Source organism: Diospyros lotus, chromosome 7 (genome assembly GCF_014633365.1).
Source record: "Diospyros lotus cultivar Yz01 chromosome 7, ASM1463336v1, whole genome shotgun sequence".
NCBI classification, from domain to species: Eukaryota; Viridiplantae; Streptophyta; class Magnoliopsida; order Ericales; family Ebenaceae; genus Diospyros; species Diospyros lotus.
The window spans coordinates 8,126,226-8,138,901 of NC_068344.1; positions in this window are offsets into that span (position 1 = coordinate 8,126,226).

Genomic DNA, 12,676 nt, shown 5'->3' on the forward strand with positions numbered 1-12,676 from the left:
GACCTTAAGCGACAATATTGGTGAAGTGGTATGAAGAAAGATGTAGCCGGATATATTTCATAATGTTCAATATGCCAACAAGTTAAAGTGGAACGTTAGAAAGCCGCAGGTTTATTACTTCCATTACCTATTCCAAAGTGGAAGTGGGATAATGCTGCTATGAATTTTGTGATAGGTTTACCCAGGACTATTAGGGGCTATGATGCTATATGGGTGATTGTTGATCGTTTAATTAAATCAGCCCATTTATTTGCCTATTAAGAAGACTTTCCCATTAAATAGATTTGCAAGATTTATATTGTGGAGATCGTGAAGTTATATGGTGCTCCATCCAGTATTGTATCAAATTGAGATCCTTGTTTTACTTCTCACTTTTGGGAAGCTTTGCATGATGCATTAGGATCTTAGTTGAAGTTTAGTACAAAATTTCATCCGTAGACAGATGGTCAATCAGAAAGGACTATTAGGACTCTCGAGAACATGTTGAGAGCTTTTGTTTTAAACTTCCAAGGTAGTTGTGATGAGTATCTACCTTTAGTAGAATTTGTCTACAATAATAGTTTTCATTCAAGTATTGGAATGTCCGTATGAGGCTTTGTATGGACGATCGTGTCGATAGCCTATATGTTGGGAAGAGATTGGAGATAGGGCTTTATTAGGTCCTGAAATTGTTGAGCAAATGACAGAAAAGATCTAAGTGATCAAAGTAAGAATGAAAACAGCCCAATATAGACAAAAGAACTATGAAGACAAGTGACGTTGAGACCTCAAGTTTGAGGTAGGCGACCATGTTTGGTTGAGAGTCATGCCTATTAAAGGAGTTCGTAGATTTGGGCGTAACAGGGAAGCTTAGTCCTTGTTACATTGGTCCGTTTGAGATTTTGAGACGGATAGGGACTTTGGCATGTGAGTTAGCTTTGCCACTCAGTTATCCCATGTGCATAACGTGTTTCATGTTTCCATGTTGAGGAAGTATGTGCCAGATCCTCAGCATGTGATTGATTTTTAGAATCTTGAAGTCAGAGAAGATGTGTCTTATGAAGAGATGCCTACCTGTATTCTAGAGTGAAAAGAAAAGATTTTGAGGAACCGATCAATCCCTCTTGTAAAAGTGCAATGGCAACGACACTCGTCAGAAGAGGCGACGTGGGAATTAGACAAAGAGATGAGGCATCTTTACCCCTCATTATTTGAGTAACCAAGTACGAATTTGGAGGACCAAATTCTTTTAAGGAGGGGAGAAATTGTAACGACCCATTAGAGGGCCTAGTATTTATTCAAGAATGATTTAATTAATTGTTGAAATATAGATTAAGCGATTTTACCAATTAATTATTTAATGTGGCAATTTAAAGATTTTGAAGGAAAAGAATAGCATTTATTTCTTTTTAATTTTGGAGTTAAAAAATTTGCCAAGGTGGCAAACTATTAATTTTTAATTGAGATAATAGTATTTAAATAACATTTAAATGGCATTTATTTTGTAGATTAAATGCATGGGCATGAAGGTAATTTTAGAGTTTTATTATTATTTGAGAGTTTTAATAATAATTTTGTATTATTATTAATTAAGTGGGACTATGTATTTAAAGAATAATGAGAATCCATGTATGAGATGGATTTGGATTAAGAGTCTCCTAGTCCCAATAGGAGAAGTTTTGAGAGTCTCCAAGTTCAATTGGGAGAGGGATTCCAAGTTATAAAAGGAAAGAGATCTAGGACTTTATGTCTATATATAGAGCCCATTAACTTAGCTTTTCTTCACGCCATGTGAAGAACAGAAAGGCCAAGAGATAGTAGAGGCTTGCTAGAGTCTTCAGGATGACTCCAGGGTTCGATCAAAGAGTTCTATCAGGCAAGTATTCTTTTTGTAATCCCTTCCATTACAGGTTCATATCAGTTTTGATTTCAGATTATTCCAGTTCTTCGTTGTAGTTTTTAGATTTATATCAATAAGCAGAGACGTATATATATATATATTTGCGTATAACAGTGAAGTTATGAGCAAGTTCCATTAATCCTTATCCATTTTGGATTGCAAGTTCTATTAATCCTTATCTATTTTGAATTGCAAGTTCGATTAATCCTCATCCATTTTGGATTGCAAGTTCCATTAATGCTTATTCATTTTGGATTGCAAGTTCTATTACTCTAAGTTCTAATATCCGGATACCTTATATCGTATCCGGATGTATCTAAAGTTCTTCAAGTATGATATCCGGATGGTTTGTTTATACATCCAGAAAGGTCAAGATAATATCCAGATGTCTCGCCTGATATCCGGATGCCTCCCTCAAAAGTTGAATTTTTCATTCGAATAGTCCCCAGTTATATCCGAATGCATCAGTGAGATATTCGGATGACCAGAATCATATTTGGATGTCTTAGTTCATATCCGAATACATCTCAACATATCCGAATAGCTTCTGCTTTGAATGTCAATGTATCCGGATGAGCCTTCTTCATATCCGGATATCCTTCCTAATATCCGAATGACTTTTCCAGAAATCTAATTTAGTTTCCAGTGAGTCCTAATTCAAGTTTAATTCAATTAATGTATTCAATACCTTCCAACATTGAATTCATAAGCCAAAACATGACAAGTTAATCATACCCATACCCTAAATCATAGTTCATTGAATCTTTGTATTCTAATATATAGATGAAGATCATATCGTGTTTAGCATTATTAGAACATGATCAGCATTATTTTGTGAGATTATGTGCATATATTTTGGTATGAGCATTGAGCATGACTTTATATGGAGCACTACATATCGTGTGCTAGCATTTATGTGAGCATTACATTGCATTATGCGCGCCAGGCGGCTTGTCTGCGGGGATCCCATAAGTTTCAGTTTCAACTTAGTTTATGAGTTGCCCGCCTAGGGGCCACCAGGGGGCTAGGGGCATATTGCCCATAGTATGTGCTTATAGTTTTTATGTATGCAGGTTTCAGATCAGACAGGTATGTATTATCTGATTATGTGGGCCTATGAGCCAAAGTTGCATACGTGCATTTAATTTATAGTTTATGTGCATTACATTTTTATTAGTGCAAACAGACAGTAATTATATAGTACAAGTTCAGTGAGTTATTTATCAGTATCGATATTCTTCGATTCATCTTTAGTATTCTTTCCAGCTTATTACTTGCTGAGCTTTTTAGCTCACCTTGTACTCTTCACCCCTCCAGGTTCTAGCAGAGGAGTATCAGAAGTGAGGCCTAGCTGAAGTAGTCTATAGTGTGTGTACGTGGAGCCGCTCAAAATAAAAGATGTTTGGGAGTCTGTTGAGTTTTATAATGTTTTCTCAGTTTAGATCTATTTTATATTTCAGTTAAGGGATTATCCCTTAGACAAAGTTTATGCTTTTCAGTCTGAATTGACTTAGAGTTTTTATTCCAGTTGATTGAGATGTTCAGTCATGGTATCAGATTTCAGTTTATCAGTTATTTTATTTTATTTTCCCTGTAACACCTCTTCTCGGGCAGTTCTAGGAGAGGGGGTGTTACAGAGTATCTTCCGAGTATGTCTGAAGAGTCTTCGCATGCTAAGGCTTAACTGGATATGTGCGTGGATGCTTGGGAGGGCCATCTACGGATATCTGTTAATAGGAGGCTCATGGCACGGTGCAGTGTGTGATGCGAGGCCGCGGGGGAGGAGGAGAGCGAAGGCCGCGTGGGTGACCTAGGGTACGGGGCGCACATGGAGTGTGTAGGTGCAATTAGTGTGGGGATGGGAGCAACTGGTGTCGCGTATGGGAGTTGTTAGTGATATTTTACTCTTGTTGTAACGACCCGTCAAGGGGTTTAGACGTTTTCGGGTATTTTATTTTAGGCTCAAAATTTTTGCTTTAGTTAATTGAAAATTTGATATATATATATATATATATTTGAAATAAAGTGTAAGTGGAAATAAAAATTTGGGAGCCCATTCAAATGGGATTTAAAGATGTGGCAAAAGTTCAAATGAATTGAACCATTGAGATGTGTTAGAATTTTAATTGTGAAGGAAGGAGAATTGGGCTTCGGAATTGAGTTAGGCCCAAGTGTAAAGTTGATGCAAATAAGTGAAGGTTGAGAGAAGAACCGTTGGGCCTAGTTTATTTGAGATGGATAATTGGGTTAGGCTTGAGCCCGTTTGCAATTAATGATCGAAATTTAATATGAAATTGAAATGAAATGTAAAATGTCTAAAATGGGTTAATGAATGATTATGCATGATAAAAAGGTAAGGGCAAGTGTGTAATTCCAATTGGGTTGAATAAAGAATGTGAGAAAAGAAATAAAGAAAATGACAAATGTCAATAGTGCCTTTGGACCTTCATTTGACTGTTGTAAGGTGAGGGGCAATCAGGTAATTTCGTAGGGATGCAGCGTGTAGGCCTGCAGCCCTCTCCTTTTTCCCTCTGATGCGTCGAGCCTTTCCTCTTCCATGTAACCTTGCCAACGTCCAACTTTTTCACTTGCCCTCTCTCTTTCTTAGTTTACATCTTCTTGTTCAACATCCTTCTTCTTCTTCTTCATGGTTCATTTGTTGTGCTGCGTTGTGTTGTTTGCATTACGCTGAGGGAGCTTTCTAGATTTTTTGAATCTTCGTCAGGCAAGTTTCCTTGACCCTCCTTTCTTCTCATTCATGCAAGTTCTCTTACCCATTTTTATTCCAATGCAAGTTTCTTACTCAACCTATTTACATTCTGCAAGCTTTCCACGCATCCTCTTTAACTTGCTGTAAGCCCTCTGTTAGTAAATTATATATACATACAATTTTTATTGATTTTGTAGTGGGGACTCACATCGTCCCCATTTCTTTCCAATGAATGGCATCTTGGTAGATAAAGATGCAAACCTTCGTTCATTGTATCCGTAGTAACTAAGTTATATATATATATATACATATGTTTATATACGCACCACCTCTACGAATGCATCAGCCAGAAGAGCAGACCCACTTGTATATATATTAAGTTGTATCTGTTTGGCCATGGGGGCCCTATTCTAAGCAAACCCATATATATATATATATACGAACATAAATGGCTCCCCTGTTTTAGCCGAGCGACCCACCTATGTACATATGTATATATACATGCGATCAGCTTCATCGCTGTCCCAGCCGAGTAACACTTATATGTATTTATATATATATATACACTTTCAACTTCTTTTGGATCTCCTGTACCAGCTAAACCAGTGACCTACTTTCATGTATATATATGTATATACGCACACCACTATTCTGTTTCCCCTGTTCCAACCAACCTCATATACCTATATATATATTTATATATATATACGCACACACCCAGTTTGCATACCCAGCCCCTGTGCATATTTGGAAGCACACACACACACACACATATATATATGTACATATAATTACCCACACCCAAGTTACTAGATGCTCTCTGCTCAAAGCAAACCCATTTACATTCACTTATATATATTCAAAGCCCACATACATAGTCGACTATCCATAGGCATAGTCGACAGACCATAAGCCATAGTCAACTATCCATAATCCCATAATCAATTATCCATAGGCATAGTCGACAGACCATAATCCCATAGTCAATTATCCATTTGGAAAATCTGAACACTTAACATTTCCTAGTTTCGTTTCTTTTGAAAGCAAGTTGAGATTATCAAAAGGTTATTAATTTTGAATCTTAACACTCAACCTTACTTCCTATAAAATTCAAGAAAGACTGATTTTCATAACTTTGCTTCAAACTCATGTATAAATTTGAAGATTGGTTTTCATATAGTCATTATCAAAACTATTTTATTTTTCAAGAGTAAAATATCAATTGATTTAATGAATTTTTGAAATAATTACAGTAGCGTGTGCATACTTGAGATGAGTGAACAGCTATCCAGTATTGTGAGATGGGCATAAAATATATATAAGTATGGCAATAGCTTGTGAGATGAAAATATTTTTGGGTTGCCATTCTTTATTATGATTGAGATATGAGCATAAATGCAAGTAGTTGTATATTGGATCCAGTTAAATGAATTCAAGGAAATTATATGAAGAGAAAAATAACATATTAAATCTTTAATACTCTCCAAATGTTGAATCAAGCTTTAACCTTAAATAGCATCTCCCAAAATTACTTCTAGGTTATAATTTACATCTTAAACGTGGAAAACGTTATGAAGTAAGATATGTTGAATTTATCTGATGATGGAAAAATGCCCGGTATGGGTAAGTGATGTTGAAACTATGAATATCGCAGAAACAAGACTTGAAATACATATGGTTGTCAAATGCATACATGATGCATACATGTACATGTTACATATATATATGTTTTGCGCACCTATTATTTTGTGCGGAGGGAGAAAAGGTACCCTAGAGCACCTGGTGCGGGACGAGGTGGCCATAGCCCGGAAGGTTGGCTCCATATTTCTTTGTGAGATTTTATGGAACTTATGCACTTTTGCATGCATCGATTTATGGCTTGAGATCCGAAAAAATTGATATTGATAATGAAATAATGCACTCTTGCATGTATTGATTGATGGCTTATGAGCTTATGAGAATTGATAATGATATTGAAATTTTATTCACATTTGCATACTGATACATGGTGACATGATATATTAAGTTGAATTGATAAATTCATGAATTATGAATCTTGTATATAATTGTGAAGTCCTTGATTACTCTTCTTGGTGTCATCATGTTCTTGGATCCTATATATTGTCCATTGTTTCTTGAACTTGCTGAGCCTTGTGGCTCACTTAATCTTCTTTGCCATTCTAGTAAAGGAAAGATTGTTGTTGGGGGCAAGTCCAGTAGGACTGCAGCCCAAGGATAGTGGTGTATGGAGACGCGTCCTAACTTCAAAGATCCTAGTTAGTGATTTGGTAAGGTTTTATAGTGATGAGAATCTATTATGTTATTGGCATTTGAGCCTCTTATTATTTTGTATGGCCATCGAGTCTAGGGTTATGAGATTCTGAAAATGTAATTGAACCTTAATTTAAATTCTGCTGCTATAAATGAAATGAGTTATTAATTGAGTTCAGTTTTATTCTATATCATCTCTGTAATGACATTCTTTCGAATATCCTATGTTAAATGGGAATATTCAAAAGTGGGCCCTTACACTTGTATTTGGTTTTGATGATGAAAAACAAAATCAATTTATTCCTTAAGATGGAGATTTGCACAAACAAGCTTTAAGATCTAAAAGAATCTCCTAAATGATTTCACCAAGTTGGTTTTGAATAATTGGATAGTGGATGTTTTTACTTTTAATATAATTTTTCTAAGTTTAGAAGATTAGTGCATTATAAGGAGTCATATAAGAAAATGTTTTTATTTTGAAAAACTATCTCCCGGTATTTTGATAGCTAGTATTCATTGCTATTAAAATGATTTTTATTGAATTTTTCAATAAATAGAAGGTATGAATTTTGAGAGTGACAAATTTGCTAAATCTCGAGTTTGTACTGAAACTAAAATTCTATTTTCTTATAGTTATGGATTTTGATTTTTTAGATATTTTTATTGAATCCAAATAGGGGATACTTTCTTATTTACATTTATGTATTAAAGTAAATGGAAGGTAAAATATAAATTAAAGAAAATGAGGACATTTACTTCATCTGTCGACTATGTTTTGTTGTAAATATGTTGTTGTAATGTATTGTATTTTCGAAGTCTTCATCTGTCGAATGAGTGCCTTCAAACTGTTGACTAACCCTTCCATTTGTCGACTACATATTTCAATCTATCGACTATGTGCCATGCATCTATCAACTATGCTTTTCATCTGTCAACTATGTTTTGTTTTGTTGACTGTTAAAATTGATTTATCGACTATCAGTATGTATTTTTAGAAGAAGTTCCTTCATATTTTTGTTCTGTCGACTATTGGTCTGGCTTTATCGACTATGTCTTATTTTTGTTCATATAATTAGTCGACTAACCTCTTTAGTCTGTCGATAGTTTGTGTCTTGCAGTCTTCAACGGCTACTTTCTTGTTCTCCAACGGCTCAAAAAAAGGGCTAGTTTCGAGCAAAACTTTTGGGAAGCCTATAAATACAAATCAAGGCGATCAAGAAGAGACTAATGGATGGAAATGAATTGATCTAGAGATTACAAATCATTTTATTCGAGCTTTACAAGAGTCTGTGTTTTCATTGTTATATTTTTCTCTCCAAGGTTTCGTTCTATCATTGTAAATTTATTTTTAAGATTTGTTTTCATTGTGAGAGAACTTGTAACTAAGAGTGTTAACTCTTACCTTCTCTTTTTCATTTGTATCACTCTTATTTTCTTAATTTGATGTGCTAGAGGACTTGCTCGTTGAAGCAAGGGGTTATAATACCTAGCTAGGTGTTAGAGGGCTTGCTTGTATAAGCAAGAGATTTGTAATTTCCTAATCTTGGACTAGAGGGCCTACTTGGTTAAGTAGGAGATTTTAGTGGATTGTTTGAAAAATCCTTAGTGATGAGCTAAGGTAGTGGTAGTGGATTAGGTTTGGGTTAAACCGAACCACTATAAATCCTTATGTTCATCTCTTGCTTGTACTTTTTGTTTCATTTATTATTTCAAGCATTTAATAATCCTTACTTGCATCAAATTTTCCATCAAAAAGTTTTTCAAGTTCAATTAAGTTTTTAAAATAACCAATTCACCCCTCTCTTGGTGTGTGCCATAGCTCCTCCCGGTCTAATAGTTAGCTCACGGGGGCGCACAGGGGTCGTATGTGGGCACAGTTAGCTCGTGGCGGTGTGCATAGGCGTTACATGGTGCGTGGAGGCTGGTTGAGCGAGGTAGAGGTGTGGTTGGTGCACACAGGGCCACAACATGGCTAAGTCTGAAGGGAACTATTCAGGGGGTCGAGTCCTTGGATGACCCATATGGGACTTCGAGGGACCTGGATGGGTCTTCAGGGCCCTACATGGCCATGTATGGCCAAGGTTGGCCAAGGCAGGCACACTAATGGCCAAGTCTTTGGGGCCAAAAGGTTAGGAGGCTTCAGGCGCACGTAAATTATATAAGGTATTCATGTTTTGCTTGAATTACTTTATTTATCTATTTAAGTTGTTGTTTGACTCATTTATAACTATTGTTATAATTTTATTTATTTAGTATGGTTAGGAAATCTATAACTATGTGGAATGGATATGAATATTACACCAAATTTAGATTACACTTATCTTAAAAAATGTAACAAATTCGACCTGTGTCCATCCCTAACCATGCTAGAAATTTACATTTTACCACGGGGCAAATTTATAACTTCCGTTGGTATAATGAATATTTTTTTTTTATGAAAAATGCTATTAGTATCTTAATAGTGAAAAATGTTATTATCACGCATGTGGGCACGGTTAGAGTGTGGGGGCGTCGCATGGTGTATGGAGTTTGGCCGAGCAAGGTAAAGGCGTGGCTAGTGCATTGGGGTGCACACGAGGCCACACATGGTCGTGCATGGCTGCATAGGGCGCAGCATGGTTCAGTTTGCTAGGGACTCTCTGGGGTCGGGTCCCCGGATGACCAAGATGGGTCTTTGGGTGACCTGGATGGGTTTTCAGGGGACCCAAGAAGAGTTTTTGGGGTTGAAAGAGTCTTTAGGGCCCTGCATTGCCACGTATGGCCAAGATGGATGCACTAATCGCCAAGTTTTTGGGGTCAAAAGGCTGGGAGGCTTCAAGGCTGGATAGATCTGCGGGGCCACATATGGCTAAGGCTGGGCACTGGGAGGGTCTTTGTGGCACCCAGGAGAGGCAGTATCCCAGACATCTAGAAGACATGCATGTTGGCTAGTGCACGTAGGGCCCTAGAGGTCCAAAAAAGAGGTGCTGGGGCACTACTGACCCTTTTTATAGGGCCAACCACCTTGCCATTCCTTTCTCTTCCCTTATGTATATATATATATATATATATATGATATTTTTGGCTTTTTCCCTTGGCTTCGAAGGGTGGTATCCCGGAGGACAAATGTCTAGTCATGGGCACACTTGTCAAGGACTACGAGCACGCTTCTCGAGGATCATGGCATGCTTCCAGAAAATTATGAGCTTACTTCCTGAGAATTATCGACATTTGTCCCAAGGACTACCCCACAACAATAACATATGAGTATTTGCAGTATGACTTAGGAATATTAGTGGTATAATATAAGGGTATTTATTGAATAACATATGGGTATTTGTGGTGTAATGTAGGTGCATTCTGTTATAACGTAGGGCTATTCGTCATATAATATACGTGTATTTGGAGTATAACATGAGTATTTGTGGTATAACATAGGCATAGTCAGCGTACAACTTTAATGTATCTATAATATAACATAATTTTTTTTTGTGGTATAACATAGGGATAATATAGGGATATATATCCATAGTATACCCTAATATAACTTAACAATATCTATGATATTTCATAAGGCTATTTTGTGATATAATATAGAGGTATTTATAAGGTATTCATTTTTTGCTTGGATTATTTTATTCATCTATTTAAGTTGTTGTTTGACTTATTTATAACTATTGCTATAATTTTATTTATTTAGTATGGTTAGGAAATCTATAACTATGGGATATGGTTACGAATATTATGCTATAATTTAGGTTACACTTATCTTAAAAATTGCAACAAATTCGACCTGCGTCCATCCCTAACCATGCTAGAAATTTACTTATTATCAAGGGGCAAATTTATGACTTCCATTGGTATAATGAATATTTGTTTTTATGAAAAATGCTATTAGTATCTTTATAGTGTTAGATTGTCTTAAATTCAAATTGAAATAGGATTTTTGTATTGAATTCAAAATTCATTATAAGTTTAAGATTTTTAAATTATTTTATATATTATTTGTCCCAATAAATTGAATTGCATATCTAATTATCTAATTAATTTGTGTGCAATTAAAGAGATGTTGAGTGAGAATAAGATTGTGGATTGTGTTAAGTTGGAGGGTTAAACATGAGATAGTTCATTTGTACCGACCCATTAGGGGGTCTAGGCGTTTTTGGGTATTTATTTTGGGCTCAAAAATTTTTGCTTTAATTAATTGAGGGTTGAAAATATCTTTCTTTGCTTATGGAATATTATAGAGTAAGTGGAAATGAGAATTTGGTAGCCTATCTAAATGGAATCCATAATTTGTGGTGAAAGTCCAAGTGAATTGGGCCATTGAGTTGCGTTTAGAATTTTAATTATATTATGAATGAGCTTAGATGTTGAGAATTATTTGGGTTAGTGAGTTGGGCCATGGAATGGCCCACGGCATGAGCTCAACCCAATTGAGAAATGAAATTTGAAATTTTTAAAAGAAAATCATAATGAATTAAATTGGCCAGCAAATGTCAATAGTACCCTTGGTCTTCCTTTTGACCATTGTAAAGGTGAAGGGTAATTAGGTCATTTTGACCAAATTGCAGGTGTAGACTGTGCATTTCCCTCTTTGTGTTGCGCCTGCATCGGTGACCTTTCTCTTATGCATACTCTCCTTTCTCATCTGAAACTTCTTCTTCTTATTTCTTCTTTTTCCCTCTTGGCTGCTCATTAGGGAGTGTTGGTCGATAACAGCTTCAGGAAGAGAGGCTTCTTCTGCGTAGCGAAGTCATTAGAGAAGTTCTTCTTGCACTTTCCTTTGATTTTCAATGCAAGTTCTCTTATACATCATCTTATATCCTTGTGTGAGCTAGCCTATATCTTTTTTCTACTGTTACAATTATTGTGTTCATATTAGCTCACTGTATTCATTTTAGCTCACTATGTTCAACTTCTATTTCTGTATCTCTTCGTGGATCTCCTTGTGGTCTCAAAATGGGGTTTGTTCTCACCCCAAGTTTCATTCATGAATGGTAATTTATTTGTCTAGATATAGATACAAGGTCCTATTCGCTTCTATATCTTCTTGAGCTTAATCGAGTATGTATATGGCCAAATACAGCTCGAAGAAGCCTAAATGATGCATCCGAATAATAACATATATAAGTCCCATTCGAATAGCTCCTTATATATATATATACATGTATTCGAGACAAACAGCTTGGTATAGATACCCCTGTTTTAAATAGCCTATGTATATCTATTCAAATCAACCCCTGCGAACTCTGTCTGCAAGCTCCTTCCTTAAACTCATACCGCGAACCCTTGTCTCATGTTTTTCACGAGCTCTCGCCTCAACCCTTTGCTGAACTCTTTCTGCGAGCTCTTTCTTCGAGTCCTAACCTCAAGCCTTTCGGCGAGCTTTTTCTTCGAGCTCTAGCCACAAGTCTTTTCGCAAGCTCTTGTCGCCATCCTTTGCTGTAAGCTTTTGTGCGAGCTCTTACCTTAAGCTTTCCGCTAGCTTTGCTACAAGCTCTTTCCTACAAGCTCTTGCCATGATTAATTACTGCGAGCTCTCTTGCAAGCTCTGGCTTCAGCCCTTTTTGTGAGTTCTTTCTACAAACTCTTACCACAAGCCCTTGCCGCGAGCTCATGTCGCAAACCCTTGGCCGTGAGCTCCAACCTTGTCGTAGGTGCCCACCTTGTTCATGTTTAGGAAACCAAATTACCTTGAAGAATACTCTCCTTTGACAAACCAAAGCTGATTCTGATAGTAAATAAGAATACATAAGTGTGACCATTGTAAGTGTATTGAATGCAGGATTTACCTATTTTAAATTATCTCTGTTACGAGTATTTCCTGCACTATT